This window comes from Arvicola amphibius, chromosome 12 (assembly GCF_903992535.2).
Source record: "Arvicola amphibius chromosome 12, mArvAmp1.2, whole genome shotgun sequence".
Classification (NCBI taxonomy): Eukaryota; Metazoa; Chordata; class Mammalia; order Rodentia; family Cricetidae; genus Arvicola; species Arvicola amphibius.
The window spans coordinates 126467303-126490096 of NC_052058.2; positions in this window are offsets into that span (position 1 = coordinate 126467303).

Consider the following 22794-nt stretch of genomic DNA (forward strand, 5'->3'; position numbering starts at 1 on the left):
GTATATAAATATACATACACACACACACACACACACACATATATATATATATATATATATATATATATATATATATATGCATATATATATGAAGGAGCTTCAGGGATTAAAGAACCTTAAGCAGTTTGAATGCAATATTAAAGTGCGTACTTCATCTTACAGTCTCTAGAAAGGACTTGAGCAGAGAATCAAAACAGTGAACTTTAGGCTTTGATCTTGGCCATTCTTACAGGTATAAGATGGAATCTCAGAGTTGTTTTGATTTGTATTTCTCTGATGGTTAAGGATGTTAAGCATTTTCTTAAGTGTCCTTCAGCCATTCATCTGTTGAGAGTTCTCTGTTTAGGTCTGTATCCTATTTTTTATTGGATTATTTATTTTGATGACCAGTTTCTTGAGTTCTTTTTATATTTTGGAGATCAGCCCTCTATGCAGTGTGGGGTTAGTAAAGATGTTTTCCCATTCTATAGGCTGCTGTTTTAGCTTGTTGACCATGTCCTTTGCTTTACAGAAGCTTCTCAGTTTCAGGAGGTTCCATTTATTTATTGTTGCAAATGTAACATGTATAATAACCCAAAGTCAGATATGGGGGTTCAACCCCAAAACCAGAAAAGCAAAACAGTCAAGCTACGAGAGAAGTCTTACCGCTACCAAGACTGGGCGACTGCAGACCAAGTAGACTAGGTGGGCTAAACCTCTCTCCCATTTTATATTCCCTCTAGTGCTGGGATTAAAGGTGGGAGCCACTATCACTTGGATTTGTTTCTGCATTGACCTTGTGTAGCCCAGGGTAGCCTTGAACTCACAGAGATCCATCAGCCTCTGTCTTCCAAATTCTGGGATTAAAGGTGTGTATAACCACTGCCTTTCCTCTAGTAGCTTAACTTTTCCCTTCTGATCTTTAGGCAAGCTTTATTTATTAAAATATAAATAAAATATTACTATATTTCCCCTTTTTGTCTAAAATAAAAAGGCTATAGCTAATATAAGAAAAATATACACAGTAAGAATAATAACTATATATAATACATATAGGAAATAAGTACATCAAAAATGTATAATACATTTGCTTTTGACAAATTCAGAGAAAATCCTCCATATCTATCCCATCTGGGTGAGTCCAAAGTCTTGTACCTAATTTACTTTCTATCATAACTTGATTTCTGTGCCTAGTCAAGGAAAACTATAACTATCTAATCTTCAACTTTCTCTCAGACCCAAGAAAGAAATGATATTAACTGAGTAATCAGGTAGTGCAAACAATGACTTCCAAAATATGTGCGTAATAACAGAAGCAGCTGGCTAGACAGTCACACAAAGTTCCTTTGATATTGTGGGGCATCCATCTTCAGCTTACAGGCCTAACATATCCAACAGACTTTTCTGTGAAGCAGAATATTCAGAAGGGCTGTCCCTCCATGTCTTGACAATGTTTGGCAGTCATTCTCTTTTGTGTTCTGCTTATCCAATTAGGACAGCATAATATCAGTAGTCGAGGAAAGGGCATTTTCTTACCCAGTTGCCTACTTTTGCCACAAGGAAAATAAACTTCAAGGAAAATAAACTCCAATTCATATTGTCTTCTCTGATGTAAATTGGTTCTGCCAGGAGCAGACATGTCTTGTTGTCATAAAAAAGAAGAACCTAGGTTATTTTTTTTTGTTTTTTTTTTGTTTTTTTTTTTTTTTGAGACAGGGTTTCCCTGCAGTGTCTAGAGCCTGTCCTGGAACTAGCTCTTGTAGACCAGGCTGGCCTTGAACTCAGAGATCCGCCTGCCTCTGCCTCCCGAGTGCTGGGATTAAAGGCATGCGCCACCACCACCTGGCAAGAACCTAGGTTATTAAAATATCATAAAGGTCATATTTATAGGTTTCTGAAGTGTTTGAAAATGACCTGTCTATCTAAAATATATATTTGTTTGACATTGAAAACATGCCTAATATGACTACAAGTTTGATGATACTAGGTGATTAATTACTAAACTGCATTTCCTTATTATCCTAAACAGTTGGCAATAATAATTTTCAAGGACTAGAAATTTGTATTTCATTGTTAAATAAATATATAGATAGATAAATATAGTAAAAATACATTATGCAAGAGTAGAAATGTATGTACAGTATGTTTAATTAATCTCAAATTTATATCAATATACAAAATTTCTATGCAATATGCAAAAGTCCAATCCAATGGAAAACATTTAAAACCAGTAGTTGCTTTTTGATAGTAGATTTATAATTGCACAGAGTGGACCAAGAGGTCAGCCAGTCAGCTGAGCACCCCATTCTTCAGGCCCTTAGTACTGAGGCAAAACCCCTACCTGCCTCAGCTTCTCTGGCCAGCTAGCAGGCAAGGTTCCTGGAGACAGCCTGCTGCAACAGCAGCCCCATCAATAGGAAAACCTGATCATCCTAACCCAGAAAAGTAGAAGGAAATTATCTTAAATATAACTTTATGAAGATGATAGAGACCCTTAAAGAGGAAATGAAAAATTCCCTTAAGGAAATGTAGGCTACAAACAAAAAAAATCAGAAGAAATCAATAAATCTCTTAAAGAAACTCAAGAAAACCAAGAAAAGGTAATTAAATAGGTGAAGGAAACAGTTCAAGACTTGAAAATTGAAATAGAGGCAATAAAGAAAACACAAACTGAGAGAATTCTGGAAATGCAAAATCTGGATAAATGAACTGAAACTACTGATCCAAGAACAACCAACAGAATATAAGAGATAGGAGAAAAAAAAATCTCAAATGTTGAAGATACTAAAGAGGAAATAGATTCCTTGGTCAAAGAAAATGATAAATCCAACAAATTCTCAACAGAAAACATCCAGGAAATTTGGGATACCATGAAAAGACCAAACCTATGACTAATAGGGGTAGAAGAAGGAGAACTCCAACTCATAGGCACAAAAAATATATTCAGCAAAATCATAGAAGAAAACTTTCCCAAATTAAAGAAGGAAATCCCTATGAAGGTACAAAAAGCTTGCAGAATACCAAATAGACTGGATCAAAACAAAAGTTCCCTCTCCATATAATAATCAAAATGCAAAACATATAGAATAAAGAAAGACTACTAAGAGCTGCAAAGCAAAAAGCCAAAGTAGCATATGAAGGCAGCCCTATCAATATTACACCCAACTTCTCAATGGAAACCATGAACTCTAGGAAGTCCTGGACAGATGTGCTTCAGACAATAAAATACCATGAATACAAGTCCAGACTACTGTACCCAGCAAAACTTTCAATCATCATTGATAGAGAAAACAAGATATTCCATGACAAAACCAAATTTAAACAATATGTATTCACAAACCCAGACTTACAGAAAGTACTAGAAGGAAAATCCAACCCAAAGAAGCTAACTGCACTCCTACCCAAGAAAAAAAACCACAGGCAACAGATAACCTCATACTGACAAACCTCAAAGAAATGAAACACACAAACACTATCACCAAAAAATAATAGGAATTAACAATCACTGGCCCTTAATATCTCTTAATATCATGGACTAAATTCACCTAAAAAGACACAGGCTAACAGAATGTATATGAAAGAAGGATCCATCCTTCTCCTGTATACAAGGAACACATGCCAACCACAAAAACAGACAATACCTCATAGTAAGAGGTTGAGAAAAGATTTACTAATCAAATGGACCTAAGAAACAGGCAGGTATACCTAACCTAATATCTAACAAAATAGACTTTAAACTAAAATCAATCAGAAGACATGGAGAAAGATACTTCATACTCATCACAGGAAAAATCTATCAAGATGATGTCTTAATCCTGAATTTATGCTCTAAATACAAGAACATCATGTACATAAAAGAAACATTATAAAGCTTAAATCACACATCAAGCCCCACACACTAATAGTAGGAGACTTCAAAGCTCACTTTCTCTAATAGACAAGTCAACCAGACAGCAACTTAAAAGAGAAATAAGAGAACTAACAGATGTCAGGACTCAAATGGACTTAACAGATATCTATAGAGCATTTAACCCAAACACAAAAGAATATACCTTCTTCTCAGCACTTTATGGAACCTTCTCTAAAATTGATTACATTCTCTGTAACAAAGCAAACCTTAACAGCTACTAAAAAGGGGGGATAACCTCTTATATCTTATTGAATCACTATGGTTTAAAGTTAGAATTCAACAGTACCACTAATTGCATAACTACAAACTCATGGAAACTGAAGAGTGCTCAATTAAATCACTCCTGGGTCAAGGAAGAAATAAAGAAAGAAATGAAAGACTTGCTAGAATTCAATAAAAATGAAGACACAACATACCCAAACCTATGGGACACTATAAAAGTAGTGATAAGAGGAAAATTCATAGCACTGAGTGCCTACATAAAGAAAGTGGAAAAATCTTACACTAATGACTTAACAGCACACCTGAAAGTTCTAGAACAAAAAAAGTAGGCTCACCGAGTAGGAATAGACAACAGGAAATGATCAAATTGAGGGCTGAAATCTACAAAAGAGAAACAAATAAAACAATACAAAGAATCAATGAAAAAAGAGCTGATGCTTTGAGCAAATAAACAGGATAGACACACCCTTATCCAACTAATCAAAAGGCAGAGAGAGAACATCCAAATTAACAAAATCAGAAATGAAAAGGGGGACAAAACAACAGACACTGAGGAAATCCAGAGAATCATTAGGTTATACTACAAAAACTTGCACCCCACAAAACTGGAAAATGCAAAATAAACGGACAATTTTCTGGATAGGTACCACATACCAAAATTTAATCAAGTCTAGGTGAACAATTTAAATAGACCTATAACCTGCAAGGAAATAGAAGCAGCTCTCAAAAGCCTCCTAACCAATAAAAGCCCAGGGCCAGATGGTATCACTGCAGAACTCTAACAGAACTTCAAAGAAGAGCTAATACCTATACTTCTCAAAGTGTTCCACATAATAGAAACATAAGAAACATTGTCAAACTCTTTTATAGGGCTACAGTTACCATGATACTGAAACCACATAAAGACTCAAACAAAAAAGAAAATTACAGACCAATCTCCCTCATGAATATTGATGCAAAAGTACTCAACAAAATACTGGCAAATCAAATCCAAGAACACATCAAAAAAATCATCCACTATGATCAAGTCAACTTCATTCCAGAGAAACAGGGATAGTTCAACATAAGAAAATCTATGAATGTAATCCACTATATAAATAAACTGAAAAAAACCCATATGATCATCTCATTAGATGCTAAAAAAGGATTTTACAAAACACAACACCCCTTCATGATAAAGGTCTTGGAGAGATAAGGGATACAAGGAACATATCTAAACACAATAAAAACAATATACAGAAACCAGACAGTCAACATAAAACTAAATGGAGAGAAACTCAAAACGATTCCACTAGAATCAGGAACAAGACAAGGCTGTCCATTCTTTCCATATCTACTCAACATAGTTCTTGAAGTTCTAGCTCAGCAATAAGACAACAAAGGAGATCAAAGGAATACAAACTGGAAAGCAAAAGGTCAAACTTTCGCTATTCACCGATGACAAGATAGTATACATAATTGACCCCAAGAATTCTACCAGGAAACTCCTACAGCTGATAAATACCTTCATTAATGTGGCAGGATACAAAATTAACTCAAAAAAATTGAGCCCTCCTATATACAAATGGTAAAGAATCTAAGAAAGAAATCAGAGAAACATCACCATTCACAATAACCACAAATAACATAAAACGTTGTGGGGGTAACACTAACCAAACAAGTGAAGGACCTGTTCAACAGGTCCTTCAAAGAAGAGATCCACAGTGGAGCATTGGGTTGAGCTCCCAAATTCCAGTCGAAGAGTGGGAGGAGTAAGAATATGAGCAAAGAGGTCAAGACCCTGATTCAGATACCCACTGAAGCTTATCTGAGCTAATGGAAGCCTTCCAACTCTAGCCAGACAGCAAGGGTACCATCATAGGCCAGACTAGGCCCTCTGCATGTGAGTGACAGTTATATGGCTTGGGCAGACTGTGGGGCCACTTGCAGTGAGACCAGGATTTGTCCTTATTACCTATTCTGGCTTTTTGGAGCCCATTCTCTCTAGAGGGATACCTTGCAAAGCCTAGAAATAGGGGGAGGGCCTTAGTCCTGTCTCAAAGCAATGTGTTAGACTTTGATGACTCCCATGGGAAGCCTTACCCTCTCTGTGGAGTGGATGAGGGGGGATGGGGAGTGGGGGTGGAAAGGTAGAGAGAGCAGAAGGAGGGGTGGGAAATGGATTTGGCATTTAAAATGAGAAAAGATAGTTTATTATCTTTTTCCTGACCATTACCAATAAAAACTAGTAGCTAACCCCTGGAACAATAAATACCTATAATCCATTGAACAACCAAACACCACTCACCTCTTGGGAATGTGGGCACTATATTCTTAAATTTACTTCCTGATATCTGGGGGGTGATGGCATCTCTAACGGATCCTGAAAACAAAAATGTGGGTTAATTGTCAAGTCCTGGGAGAGGTAGCTGTATCATTTTTTTGTCCAGTCTATGTGAAATGGGAAAGTGCAGGACTTATCTCAAGTCCCGGCTAGAGTACTCTGTGAGGCTGGATAGCCTCAGCTAGCCACCTCAAAACTATCCTAAGGAGTTTGTAGTCCAAAGCAGATCCTTGGGTGGTGTTTTTCAGGTTAAGTGGTGTTATCATGGTCCTGGAGGAATCATCACTGTGGGGCCTCATCTTCCTTATGGAGACTTCCAAGTTGGCTGTTAGGCGTGCTCATGGCTCACTTCTATGTCAGATGAGCAATCAGTACTCAGTCCCTTCTGTAGAAAGAAAGTAAAACTACCTGAAGGAGGGTGTTTCTTTGATTCTCAGAGTTGTTTGCAGCATGTGTGGTGGGAATGCATGTGAGTGTAGATGAAAAAAAGAATGACCCGAGTCATAACCCTACACAATTTGATAATGGCAGAACGGCAGTGAAATACCTCCTACACACTTCAGCTTTTGTAACCTAAAGGCAGGTAAATAGGAGCCAAAGGTTTTCAGGTTGACCTGACTTCCTGACCCCGCCCCATCTGTTACACATTTTCTTCTAGATCCATTGACCCCCTATACATGTTACTGTCTAGTTGCTATAATCGACTACCACAACTAAAGCAACATAAGGAGAGAAAGGGATTATTTAGCTTTCAGTTCGAGAGGGGCAGAGTCCATTATAGCCAGGAAGGCATGGCATGGCAGCACGCATGTTTTCTTCTCACACAGGAAGCATGGAGAAAGGAGGAAGCAGGACCAGACTCTAAGCCCTCTAAGCCACCCCCAGTCTTATACTTCCTCTGGCAAAGCATTGCCTCCGAAAAAATCTCATGACCTCCCAAACAGCAGCACCAGGGGGGACTCAAGTGTGCAAATGCATGAAAATGTGAGAGACATTTCTCACCCAAACCCCCATACCTCTCTAGCTCCTAGCCAACACTTAGGGTTCCTGGAGGAAACATGGGGAAGATCAAGTACATCCGCTCACTAGTAAATAAAGCTCCCTCACCCTTGTATGGCATTTATGCTACTATATTTATAAGGGAGTGATTTAATTCTCTTGCCTGTCACTGCTCAAGAGAATCCCTGACCTTCTAATTACTGTTGATATTTGCTTAATGGATAGTCATCATTAGATTAACTTTCTGTCGTGTACTGTGTAATTAAAATTGCAACATGATAGAATTAGTTGTAGCTATCTTAACACTGTTTAAAACATGAATGGAGAGTCACTTTTTAAAATTAACATGTGTGACAGTTTTCAGAAAAATAATGATTCATACCTTCATTTGGACTGTCTAATCAAAACCTCACAGAATAGTTAGCATTATATGGCAGAAATCATGTAGAAAGTCACTCTCGGTAGCTAAGCAATGTTCTGAGGATTTCGTGGCAGCTGGATACAACCTACAGCTCAAAGACAGGTTACAGCCTTTCCTGGAGCAATCTCCTGAGAGACCTGGGGCTTTTTGTTTGTTGTTTGCTCTATTTCATTTTGTTTATTTTCTTTCTCTTGAATGTGAAGTTTCTCATACTTTAGTTAATTCTTAAGGAAAACCCTGAAGTATGTAAGCCTGGCCGCCCTGAGTCTGGCCTGGACTCCCCTGCATTTTGTGCATAGACAAATAGGGCTAGTGTCTTTACAAACACAGCCGGCTTGTGCTATTGTCAGGCTGAAGCATTGTCCACGGGTTTCCCGTTCTACTTCAGATAATATTAATGGTCTTAAATCAGGTAAGTCCAGCATGCTGCGTGCTTTTAAGCTGCAGCTCAGGTGTGTTGCTCAAAGGGAACTTTGGCGTCTGTGAAGTGAGCCATGCAGTTTTCAGTTTAGCTTTGCTTGTGCTGTGCATCTGGTTTGCAGATTCCCTAACGGTGCGCATGCGCTGTGTCTCCTCATCTCAGCTGACCATGCCGTACTATTTTATTTTTGTACAGTGGTTTCTGCTGCAGCGTTTTATCCTGTGATGTTATATCACGGCCTTACTTAGCTTTCTCTATTGCTGTAAAGAGACCTTATGACCACAGAAAATCTTACAAAGAACACTTTTGTTTGGAATGGCTTGCTTACAGTTTCAGAGGCTCAGTCCATTATCGCCATGATGGGGAGCATGGTGATGTGCAGGCAGACATGGCGCTGGAGGAGCTGAGAGTGCTGCATCTTGACCAGAAGGTGGCAGAAAGTGAACTGACAGTCACACTGAGGAAGTCGGAGCAAGGACCGCAAAGCCCATCCTCACAGTGACACGCTCCTCCGACAAGGCCGCACTTGCTAATACTGCCATTCCCTTTGGAGTCCATTTTCTTTCCAACCCACCACAGTTGCTATCAGTTCTTCAATCTTTATCAGGCTAGATTTTAATAGATTAAAGAAGGGCTGGGCATGTAGCTTACTTGGTAGAGTACTACACATTACACTAGTTTGAGCCCCAGCTAGTGTAAACCAGGCAGGGTGCTGCACACCTGTGATTCTAGCATTCCGGAGCAAAATCAGGAGGATGCTAAATATGATGTCATATGAGGCCGGCCTGGGGTATGCGAGACCCTGTCTCAAACTCCTTCTCCAAAAGAAAGGGAGGAAGGGAGGGAGCGGGAAGAGAGGAAGGAAGGAAGAAAGGAAGGAAGGAAAGAACTTGACATTTCTGTCTACTTTCTGGCCTCTAAAAGGGTTGGTTGTCTTCAAGAATATTCTGGAGTGGCTGTAGTTTTCCCGTGATGCCCTAGGACTAGTTTTTTTCACTGTTTCCTCGGTGAGCACGGTGCCAAACACTCTCATTTCTAATGTCTGCAAATCGGTCATGTAGTAACTTTTATTTTTTATTTTGTATTTATTTTATATTTTATTTCATTATATCTTATTTTTTATTTTAACTTCATGTTAACAGTTTTATCTGTTTCTCTCAGTGTTTATTTTCCCCTTCTCTCTTAATTTGCACCATTGCCTCAGTTTTTTCTTGTGTCAATGACTGTTTGTCTGCTTGGTTAACTTAAGTTCATTTTTTTAATTTTTTAAATTACGACTATTGTCTTTCTCTATTTTATCTTAGCTTTTTTGCTGTTTATTTTATTTCTTTTCTGTGCTTTAAGCTTGTTCTATTGTGGTTAATATAGTAACTGGGTTCTTAGCTCACTAGTATTGTTTTTTTCATGAACTTGAATCTAATTTTGTTACACCTACACTATTATGTGCTACAAAGAAGTGAGAGAATATTTATGAGTTCCAAGACTTTATCAGATCACCAAATAAGCAGGTCACTGATCCATCAGAGTTGTCAGGAAGTAAAGGTTAGGTGTAACATTAGTAGGTCCCATCGAGATTGAGATATTCCCTAGGTCTGGTTGGAGTCCTCGAGAGACCAGTAATGTTTTGATGTCAGTGTTTGGAATCAATAAGGAGTCTAGATGTAGCAGCACTCCTTGAGTCTGGGGAATTGAAGAGATACTTCTCTTGCCCCAAGGAGTCCTTCCAGTTGCAGAGCCTTCAAGGTGTGACAGGATCTTTGGACTTCCCTGGCTTGGCCCCGGGTCCCAGGTCAGGAGATAGAAAGCAGTGTTTTTATTGGCCAGAATCTTGTCTGTCTTATTTGTTCATTTTCCTGTTGATCATCCACATGCAGTTTCTCTATTACTCTTATAACTGTCAGTTTTGCTTTTTGATGTTGCTTTTTTGTGTTGATTTCTGTCTTGTTTTATACTTTAAGATTATGGGCAAGCTGTTTTACCTTCTCTTTCAATCCTAGATCTCATATTACAGTGCTTCAAAAACTTTAAAAAAATGTGCTGCTCTTGGAGAGGTACATTTTGGCTTCCTTAAATCAAGGCTGGGTCTATGATTTGGGGACAGTGTGCAGCTTAAAGACCCATAGTCTCTGACAGGGAAGTAGGCAGCCACTTTCACATCTTGGGAACTGGATTCTGCCTCCCCCACCCCCACTCCTTGAAATTACAGCTGGAGGATATAAGAAAAGTTTTATCTGTCTCTTTTGAGTGCATGAACGTGGCCATGGCATGCCTGTGTCTGACTGGTGTTGAATATGTGAATTTACTGTGTTCTGTATGTTGTGACAGTTGCAGCCGGCTATCCTGGCTCAGAATTTATCTGTGGGTGTTCTGATCATTAGAACTAATGTAACAGAAATACAAATGTCCACTGGGCATGAATAATATTAACACTGTTTTGTGTTGCACTGTTTTATTGAAAAGTTGGCTCTAGAACTGGGTTATCACCACCCTTTTTCAGATCAAAACCTTCTTTTAAAGCCACTGTGCTCTCAGGGTCAAAAATTGGCAGACAGGAAGAGCAAGAACAGAGCAGCCAAGGAATTAATTGCCTTGTAAGTTTACTGGGTATGGTTAAATATCTGCAATATTTGTAACAAATAGAGTTAGCTTAAAACTTTTAACACAGGGTTAATAATCAGAAGGCTGTACAGGTAACCTTAAAACAAAGAACTAATCCATCAACATCTACGGTTCTGGGCAAGTGTTCAATGTGCTAGCTTTGCTTTTTAACCCCTTTAGTTCTGCTTCTGACTAACTCTTTTTGTTAACTGAAATATGTCAACTCAAAACATGGTTTTTATGGTAGAAGGCTCACCCTGAGGAAGGCTCAAGACTACACTGGAATCCCAAACACCCTGTGTAGTCACTGGCTAGCTAAAGTTAGGGCCACCACTGCTAAGTAACAGGAACTGGGGTATATCCAGCATATGATGCAGTAAGATGGTGACCTTAAACAGTCTGGCAGAGAGCATGGAGCAGTTTCTGAACCTGTGGGTCATGACCCTTTGGGGTCAAATGGTTCTTTTACAGAAATAACATAGAGTTGCCTGCATGTCATACATTTGCCTAACAATGCCCCACAGAAAATTGACACCGCTGGCTTAAAGAATATTTTCCTTACTTAAGGTTCATTTAAGCTTACAAAAAACTGGTTTAAAGATGCATGTCTAAGCTCCTTGTTTTTCCTAGCATTGCTAAGCTATGGCTATTTTAGTTAACTGAGTCATATAAGACACTGCTATGTTCTATAAGGAACACTATGTAAAGGTCAGGAATGTTCCCAGTCTTTTTGTAGATTATGTTTATGAGTTGGAGTTAAGCCTTATCTTAATATCAAATAAACTTCAACTCAGAAGTTACCATCATTGAGACTAACTTTTTGCGAACTGTTAAATATGATTAAGCCCTGACACGCTATCTCTCTTTTTTCACCAAGAGAGACAAGCCTGGGCTTTGTGCATTAGTTCATATTGTGCCTCAAGTCCTACACTATGAAGTAGGGGCAGGGAGAATGCATTTGGGGACTACAGACTCACTATGCACAAGAAGGGCACCTCCTATACTTGTCCCCCTCCTGACAGGAGCAGGTATTGTAGGTTAACCTGCCCTTGGTAGAGCAGCCTTACTTGGTGGGGATTGTCACTTGCAGGTCCTAAGTCAACAAACTGACAGAGACATCTCCCACCTCCATTCCTCCATCCCTTTCCTACAAAATCAAGCAGGAAGGCTGGCTGAAATGGTCCTGTAAATCTGGCATGGGCTGGACCTACTTTTCTTTAGGACAGAGATTTATGCATGGCCCTGGGAGAAACATGTTGCTTTTATGCCAAGCATTCAGGTGTTATTAAAGAGACCCTAAGAAAAGTGAAAGAAAATCTCTTCACTAGGGAGGAGGAAAGAAAATGAAGTTCCAATTGGTATGAATTACTTCTCAACTGGTTCCCCTAGTTGACAACCCTCGTCAAAAGTCTGATCAGTCCCCAACTCTCCTGATCCTTATTCTGCTGTTTGCCCCCATGTTATCAATGCCATTGCATGCTTTTTTCAACATCATATAAACACTGCCAAGCTTGAGTCTAAGGGCACTGTAAAACGCCCTATTCGAGCCCTTAGAGGAAGATTCATCTCACTAGTCACAAGACAGGGGGGTGGGGGCTGAATGGAGCAGGTAAGAGCACCTTGGCCAGAGGGCTGTCATTTTGACGTCAGACTCCATTTTACCTGCAAGAACTGTTTCCTGTTTTACATTTCTGTTAGTTCCAACTTCATTTTGTTGTGATCAGCATTTCTCCTTTTATCAGAACTGCTCATATACTCATTAAGACCTACATAGAATTTTAAAGTGTCCTTGAGATAGGACAGTGTCCAGTTATCAAGATGGGCAGTGCACAGGCAGAGCATTAAGACTGTGCAATTGACTAAGTCCTTCAGGTCCTCTGTATCCTGTTTTGATCACTGGATTGCTTTCATACAGAAAGCTGATGTGAAACTGTTCCTTTATTTTTATCTCTGCATCCTGGTTTATCCTATAGCTTTTGCTTTATAAAGAAAATGCTATCTTTTCACGTCAGGATGTTCCTGTTTTAGAATCAGTCTAAATTAGTAGACTTTTTTGCCTTAGGAAAGTTGATGAATTTCATAGGCTTTTTGTTTTACTTCTTTTTTTGTTGTATTTTTGTTTGTTTGCTTGCTTCTCTTTTTGAGAGTGGGGGCTGGGGAAAAGTGTCTCAAACAGCACAGACTGGCTCTGAATTCACTAACGTAGATGGCAAGAGCCTTGAGCTTCTGATCCTCTTGCTTCCTCTCCTACTTCTGGGATCAGAGAGAGCTGCCAGCAAGCCCAAACTGAGTGGGCTGCTCTTTAGTAACTCAACTATAAAATCCATTACATCCAGATCCTCATTTCTATTTCCATAGTATATGATTGACTTTTATTTTAAAATTATCTATACTTTTTGAATTGACTTCAGGTGTATCTCGAGTTTCTACATTAAACTTGCTTTCCTTGGTAGCTAATTTGAAAATGATTTTAATTTTAATAGGTAAAAGCCTACTCACATATATTAATAAAAGTATGGATTTAAAAACTAAATAGGACTCCTGTGCTTCGCTAAACTTAACGGAGGGTGGTAGAACTCCTTGTAGCTTCCTGAATAGGAGCACACATGAACTTGTCTGCCTGTGTCTGTGTGTATCTTCATACATGCCTTTGAACTGCTTTCTTCAACTCCACCCCAGTAGTGTAAGCCACGTGACATGTGTACAGCTTCTTCTCTCCATGGTTCTGCCACTTGCACAGACACCTCCCTAGAGCATTGGAACTCAGGAAACAGTTGCTGAGCTAATTAATATGCATATAACCCAGAGGATGGAACCTCTGGAAAGCAAATCGTTTTAAATTATGTGAGTTCATGGCTCCATTCACCTGTGAAATAGGAGGCAGAAATCTTTTATCTTTCTCTTGGCGCTAGCGACACCCTAATTGCTCCAATGTGTCTGTATGTGTGTCTATCGCATTTTCTAAAATCAAACACTAAGTGTCTAGCTAGCAACCCAGGTTTAACTATGCATCCTGTGTATTAACCATCAACCCCGATCACTTCTTATTTGAAAATGTTTACGCCATTGCCTCAAACCTTCAGTGTCCACCTTCCAATTACACCTCAGAGCCTCTTGCCAACCTAATTGCTGTTTGTAATGAACTCCACACATTAGAAATAACGTGAAATTACTGGCTCCTCTGAAAAGCTCTTGGTGTGTTTCCTCCCAGCCCTTCGTGTTCTGCTTTTTATTTCCAGAAAGTAATATAGAGGATTTAACTTTTATTTTTGGGTCATTAATTTCACTAAGTTGTAGGAGAGCAGAGTACTTAAAGCTTCCTCAACAGTTTAGAGGAAGGGCGGGTGCTTCCGACTCTTAGCTGAAGGCTTCATTAGTAGTCTAAGCTGTCCATGGAAGATTTATGAGTCAGCAATGAACCAGGAACGACAGATAATGAGACAGGAACTCTCCCAAACTCACAGGTGAGAGCATCCACCTTCGAAGGGCCGTGAGCTATACCTGCAACGTACCTGAAGTAATGGTGCGGAAATGCCCAGAGCCGTCAGAAAGTAGTGGGGTGTGCTGGTTGGTTTCTTTCAACTCTGTACAAGCCTTTGACATACCTGTGAAGACAAAGCTTCAAATGAGACTTTGCTTCCATTAGATTGGCCTGGAGACATAATCTGTGGCACATTTTGGTTAATGATTGATATGGGAGGGCCCAGCACACTGTGGATGGTACCATTCCTAGCCAGGTGGGCGTGTCTATATAAGAAAGCAGGCTCAGCAAACTGAAGAAGCAAGTTAAGAAGAAACATTCCTCCATGGTCTTTGCTCTACTTCCTGCCTGGAGTTTCTGCCCGCACTTCCTTGGATGATGGGGTGTAAAGCATAAAACAAATTGACCTTTTCCCATCTAAGTTGCTATTTGTCATGATAGTTATCACAGAAACTGGAAAGCAAAATACAGTATTGGGAGTTCCTGTAACTAGGGAGAAGAAGGTGAAGTTGTAAAACAAAAGAATGAAATTTACCTGAGGGGCTGAAGAGATGGCTCAGAGGTTAAAAGCACTGGCTGCTTTTACAGAGGTTCTGAGTTCAATTCCCAGCAACTACATGGTGGCTTATAACCCTTTGTAATGAGATCTGCTGCCCTTTTCTGGCCTGCAGGAATACATGTAGGAAGAACACTGCAAAATAAATAAATAAATAATAAAGAAAGTTACCTGAGCTATTATTTTTAGAGTAATTAAAGTTATTTTACTATTAAACTTTTTCTCTTTAAAATATTTATAAAACACTGATTAATAAAGAATGGAGGAAAATGCCTCACTTGATTAAGATTGTTATATTAAAACATATATGTAATACTAAAATCATATATGTAATAAATTATTTATCTAATACTAAAATATATTATGGATATTTAAACGTACTATAAATATGTGTTCAATACTAAAATTAATTATAATGCTTGAATCTTTAGAATTTTTAAGCAGCATGTATTTTAACTTCATGATCTGTTCTTGAATTGTTACTATTACACATACACATATATAAAAACACGTGTGGATATTAATAGAACCTGTTGTGTCCACTCAGTGTTGCTCATAGGTACATGTGTCTACGACTGACTGGGATCAGACAACCTCTCAAAGGGCTTGCCAGCTCCATATGGAGAACCCAAACTTGCAGAGCTTTTTAGTTTTTTTAGTTATCACAGAAACTGGAAAGCAAAATACAGTATTGGGACATTGTCTTGAGGATAGTCACAGTCAGTTCTATAGAAATCTTGTAAAATCTCGGTGTTTCTCCCTTCCATAATGGGATTCATCCCAAAATAACCCAACAGTGTATAAATCATTCATTGAGATAAGTTCTTCCTGTACAGGCAACCTTTTCCACACCATGAAGTTCTGGTGTGAAAGCATTCACTCAGCCAAACCTTGCTTCTAACAGTCAAGTCTACATGATGCTAGGCTCCCTTAGTTTTCCTTATTGACAGGAGCCCTAAGAAGGAGGCACTAAACACACAGTATGTCTGCTCTTACTGATAAACAGGTCTGGGTGGCCCTGAATTCTGTAGCAGCAGATTTAGGAAGATGCAATCTACTAGCCTTCTGCTCTAAGTTAACAAGCTATTAATATTCTGTATTCCCTTTACCTTAGTTTTAATTAACTTAAGATCATAGCCCAGGAAATTAACTGTTTATGCCTTTACCCCTAGAGATACAGGAAAAAGGCTTTGAATCACTAAACCAGCCCCAGAGAAAGAAATTCCTTCACACTCAGGTGCTGGTAGGCACTCCACTGGAGCTGGAACCAAAGTCTCTAAAGAAATGACTTTTAGACAGACCTGTCAGAATTACACCTGATTTCTCAATAGAGACAATGAAAGTCAGAAGGTCCTAGTCAAGTGTTATACAGACATTAAGAGAACACGGATGCCAGCCCAGTCTAATATACCCAGCAAAACTTTCAATCACCATAGAAGGACAAAACAAGATATTCCATGATAAAACCAGATTTAACCAATACCTAGCCACAAACCCAGTTCTACACAAAGTACTAGAAGGAAAACTCCAACCCAAGGAAGTTGGCTACATCAAAAGAAACACAGACAATTGATGATCTCACAGCAGCAAATCTCAAAGAAGGGGAAAACACACAAATTAACATCACCAACAACAAAAACTAAATTAACAGGAGATAGTAATCACTGGTCATTAATATCCTTTAATATAAATGGACTGGACTTACCTATAAAAAGACACAGACTAACAGATTGGATATGAAAACAGAATCTATCCTTTACAGCATACAAGAAACACATATCAACCTCAAAGACAGACATCACCTCAAAGTAAAGGGTTGGGAAAAAATTTTCCAATCAAATTGACCTAAAAAACAAGCTGGTGTAGCTATCCTAATATCTAACACAATAGGCTTCAAACTGAAATCAATTAAAAGAGACAAAGGAGGACATTTCATACTGGTCACAGGAAAAATCCATCTAGAAGAAGTCTCAATACTGAACCTCTATGCCCCAAATACAAGGGCAGAGAGTTTATAGTGCTTATTTATGTCTCATATTTTTGTTGTTGTTTAATATGGGCATTTTTAGATAATTTATTTTATAAACTCACATTTGCTGCAAGACAAGCTTGATGTTCAGGGTGTGTGTGTATGCATGTATGTTTATGTTCATGAATAATAACAAATGTATATATACATATATATGTATTTTTATATATATAAGAAATTTTCATAATTTTGAAATAGAATAAGGGAACTGAACAGAGTGGTAGTTTGTGTTTTCTGGCTTTCTTCATCATGAAAATTGCATGTTAAGAATATCTGAGGGTCAATAAAGCTAGGGCTTCGTTATTCCCAGCCTTTGTTTCTGGCACACCTCTCTGCTTGTGGCTGAGGACTGCATGGACTAGGGCAGGATCCATGTGTTTCAGCTGCTGCAGCATGGATCCTGAGGAGGGATGAGGAAGAAGAAAATCTGCTTTCCCAGAAAGTGCTATAGCCTGCACAGAGAACTGTGGGAAGGAGGATCTCAGTCTTCCCCAGGTCTGAGGCTCACCAGCCCAGGGAGGAAAGTCCATCCTTCTGGAGTGGCATGTGTCTGTGCTTGGAGGAGTTATGACTCAAGGCTGGAGCCTCATCTCTCTTCTGATAGTTTCTTCTGTTTAACAAATGCTTATGCTTTTGATCACTTCCCTGTAGACAGTTTCTGAAGATTGATTGGGCAGGCACACACAAACATATGAGCTCACACACTGCCGCTGTCTCACAGTGCAGAATCCCTAGGGCTCTCCCTTGCCATTCTGGAAACTGTCTTCTGGCTCATGTCCTTCGAATAACTGTTCTTTCTTCTTAAATTAGCTGAAATTGGTTTCCAGTGATTATAAGTAACAAATCATGACCTTCCCTCCACAGAAACAGGAAACCACTAGAATAAAAACCATCATATTTTACATTGTAAGGTATTTTTATTGAAATATGTGCCCTTGAACTAAAAGTAGTAATTTTAAGTGGATACTTGAATAATTTTTGTTTCTGCTAGAAAAAAATATTTGATGAGAAAACTGGGGACTTTGAGTAAAATAAGTCAGACATGAGGCTGTAGTTTCTGTCATTTAATGGTGAGAAGGAATTTATGCTACTGAAGAAACAGTTGCTTAAAGAGTTATAAAATACAATATTTGTGTAGGAACATATATACAGTAATGTTGTATGCTATGTTTTCTGATTTTGTTGGTTAATATGCCTATGCTAAGATATGGGATGTCCTTCTGTATATGTGTTGTTTTTTATTGGTTGATGAATAAAGCTATTTTGGCCAATGGCTTAAGTAGAGTAAAACCAAGAGGGAAATCAGAGAAAGTAGGCAGAGGCAAGGAGCTGCCATGTGGCTGTTGAAGGAGGAAGATGTCAGAACATTACCAGTAAGCCACAGCCTCATGGTGATACATAGATTAATAGAAATGTGTTAATTTAAGATGTAAGAGCTAGCTAGGAATATACCTGAGCCCTTGGCCAAACAGTATTGCAATTAATATAGTTTTTGCATAAGTATTTGGGTATGGGTAGTCAGAAAACAAAAGAGCAGTCTCTGTTTACAATGCTATGTACATTTGATAACTCAGTATTCATTGCTTTTGAAATTTTTGAAATGTATTTCATTTGTTTGTATGTCTTTATATATGTGGATATCAGAGAACAACTTGCTCTGTTTTCTCCTCCCATCACGTGATGAGGTCATCAGGCTTAGCAGTAAGTTCTTCACCTGCTGAATGCACCTTAGAAGCCTGACTATATTTGGAAGACCCGGAACTTTATTATTCTCTCTCTCTCTCTCTCTCTCTCTCTCTCTCTCTCTCTCTCTCTCTCTCTCTCTCTCTGTGTGTGTGTGTGTGTGTGTGTGTGTGTGTGTGTGTGTAGCAGGCAGTAGTATCAGTGTCATATAGTGTCCTGCTATATGAGTCTCTGCTTTATTTCTTAACATTAGAGTCTCATGGACATGGGGCTTGCTTGGTGAACAGCAATCCATCGGTCTCCATCCCTAGCAAGGGTGGGGTCATGAGACCATGTAACCACACCTGGCTTATGACTTGGGTACTAGGAGTTCAGACTCAGATCCAGATCCCCATGCTTGCTGCTGCAGACATTTTTATTTACCAACTAGATTCTCTAATACCTTCTACCTTTTTCCCCTTCCTCCTCCTCCTCTTTTTCCTCCTCTTCTTTTTCTTGTTGTTGTTCTTGTTGTTCTTGTTCTTCTTCTCCTCCTCCTCCTTCTCCTCCTCCTCCTCCTCCTCCTCTTCCTCCTCCTCCTCCTCCTTCTCCTCCTCCTCCTCCTTCTCCTCCTTTTCCTCTTCCTCCTCCTCCTTCTCCTCCTTTCCTCCTCCTCCTCCTCCTCCTCCTCCTCCTCCTCCTCCTCCTCCTCCTCCTCCTCTTCCTTCTTCTTTTTCTGAACCCTGGGTGCACATTCATCTAAATCTATGTATGTTATAGAAGAAGAGAATGCTCATCATAGTCAACTCATTTCAAAGCTGTTCTGTGTTTCTCAAATGTCTGACACTGACAATAGCTTTCTTCATCGATGTATGGCAACTTAGTAAACCCATTCCTTCTCAAGATGAAGCTAATTCTAATTCTTAGTCTTATTCTTCATGCTGCTGTGAACAAGCATTCGTTAGCTGAGATGTTCTTCAAATTGAAAGTGCCACAAGACAGTATCTTCCAAATTGCGAATTTTGGTATGTCCTTATAAATTTTCTTCCGTGAGGGTAGCTTGAAATCTTAACTTGGTGGAATGATCGCTAACATTTTTAGTCACAAGCCACTGAAAACTGGCCATCCCTGTTATGCTTACCATGATTCATAGTCCCCCATTTTATTTAAAATGGTTTTTATCCCCCACATAAAATAACCTGATTTTGATTTTTCCCTTCTCTCTACTCTCAGTTCCCCCTCCACCAAATGAATCCACTTCCTTTCCATCTCTCATTAGAAAACAAGCAGGTGTCTAAGGGAAAATAATAAAATAAGATATAGTAAAATAGAAATATAATAAGATAAGAAACTAACACATCAAAATTGGACAAAACAAATGAAACAGAAGTAAAGAGCCCAAGAGACCCACTTGTTTGCACACTCAGGAACCCCATAAAAGCACTAGACTGGAGACCAGAATATATGCACAGAGGACCTGGAGCAGACTGGTGCAGTCCCGTACACGCTGCCTCAGTCCTTGGAAGTTCAGGTGAGATCTGATTTTTTGATCCTGTGGACCTTGCTTTCTTGCTGTCCCCCATACTGTCTTGTCCTTATACTCTTTCTGCCTCCTCTTCTACAAGGTCCCCTGAGCCCTGATTTAATAGACACATCCTCTTTAGAGCTGAATGCTCCAAGGCCTCTCACTCTCTGTATGTGGACTACATGCTTGTCTGGTGCCTTCAAAGAACAGAAAAGTGAGTCCTACCTCTAAAACTGGAGTTGCCAGCAGTTGTGAGCCACTGTGCTAGGAATGCATCCCCAGCCACCTCCTACCTTCTCTGTTTTTCGAGACAGAATTTCTCTGTGTAGCCCTGGCTGTCCTGAAACTCACAGAGAACCACGAACCTCTGTCTCCTGAGTTCTGGGATTAAAGGTATGCGCCACCACCTCTCAGCTGACAACTGGCCCAGCGCTCACCCACTGCATGTAGCATGCAGAGTCCAACCTGGCCTCATCATTTTTATTGTCTCCTCGACATGCTCCTTGAATCAACCTCTTTTCACGACACCAGAGAATTTTCAAGTTTGATAGACAAGCTGTGGCTTTCACCTGCTTCTCAGACACGAGCACTTCTATGCAAACACAGACCTCTGTTGTGAAAAACTATTTTAGATAAGTGGAAAAAGCCAGACTGTGGCATAGACACTTACCTTCATGATACATAGATATCAATGAGTGACTCATGAAAACCTCCAAAAGTGGCTTTTAGTCCAAGGTACAATATCTTTTCCCCTGCAATATTCACCATCAAGAAAAATTGTGAGGGATTAGTTTATGATTAATCACTATTAATAATTTAAAAAGTGGTAATGTATCTTTTCTTTGTAAATGGACCTGAACACGTGATACAAGATGTAGTCCTCTTTCTGAAATGGAATCACAAGTGTGATAGATTTTCAAATTTAGGTCTTTGCATGTAATTAATATTTCATAGGAGTACCCAAATGTAGACATGGAATTCACTTGTGTGTCCTTTATACCCCATACATTTGTATGAAAGATATTTTATAGAAAACTTTAGCACGTGTATGTTTTTATTATAGTTTGTTTACAGGTAGCAGGTATGGCTTTTCCCACTTGCTGCACTATCTATGGATTTCAATAACGTGAGGCTTTGCAGTATTTCAAACTTTGAAATTTCAGATCAGAGATGTACAGGTACTTTGGTGACTTTGGAAGTTGTAATTCCTCCTCTTGGCTCCTTTAGTCAGATCCTCACACATCTTAGGGCATCAGTGCATCACACAACTCAGACAACAGAGTTCTAGGAACTGAGGCCACTCCCTCTTCACCATTTACTGCTGCTCTCACCGTTTCCTGTTGTTCTATGCTATAAAACCCAACACTAAGCACACATTCAACTCCGTGAGTCTGGAACAGCACAAATGTCATCTTTAAGTTATAAAAGAATCACACATTTTCCAGTGCTGCAGTGAGGTGGGTTAGAGACCGAGGAACGCATCTCAACCAGATGGGATTTCTATTTTTTTTTCTTCAAACACAAAGAAACACTGTGGACATTTGACACTGAATTCCAACATAATTTTAATGAAAAATGAAGTATTTATCTTCTGTTGCTCACAATGTAATGCAGAAGAAAAATGTCTGAGAACCTTCTCACCAAGATGACTTACTTGTTTGTCTACCTCACAAATTGCTGGATGAAGCAAAGTCATTCTCGATATTAAAAAGAAATCAAATTTACTGTGCTTATATTAAAGAACATTGTGAAATTTAATAAGATGGTTTGAAGAAAAGCAAAGAGTTTCAGTAACACACTATAAAGTGACAGCTTCCAGAAATCTGAAGACATAGCTCTGAACTACATTCTGCCCAGAGCTGTCTGTCTTCTACCTTCGACTAATGCTCCACACTCTCTGAATCTATTTCCTGATAGTGAAAGGAATATGAACACTGGTTATATGGCATTCTGTTGCTATTAAATGGGATAATTCTTTAACAATATGGAAGGCTTAGCACACTCTCAGTCATAGATGACTCTGTAGATGGCTATATCTGATGTTAGATATAATCACAGAAGATAATATTTATCTAAAGAGACCAGGACTTAGAGCAAAGACATTGTGCATATTACAAAACAGAAAAGGTGCTGGTGTTGCAGGAGATTTGATGGCACTGTTACTACGAGACAGCTGATAATGATAAACCTTGGTAGAGAGCAGAGTCCATATTCAGCTCGCCAGAATAAATCATACAGATTTTGGTAGATCCAGATTAGGATAGGGAGACATGAGAAGGAATAGGGAGGGGCTTAGAAAGATTTGTAGGCCTTTTGATCTGGGAAGGTACAGAGGAAGAGTCAGCTGACTGTTCCTCCATCACTCTGTCTCTCTATTGGATCTATCGGGTTTCTAGCCCGACATCTGACTCCCTAGTTTTTATTGTTAAAAGAATAGCCTAGATAAATGCTTCATCTAGCACCCAATGTGGGACATTATTACCTCACGCCAAGGCAGTGAAGCCACCACCTCTCTACCTTCTCAACAGCTGGCTGTTCTTCCATGTGAGTTCAGGGGTTTCCTGATGCAGTCTCTATACAGCAGCCTCCAGCTGCCACCTGCCCCAGCCCCAAATGCCACAGGTGACTGGGCTTCAAATGCCTCCAGAGTTAGTTGCCCACCAGTGGC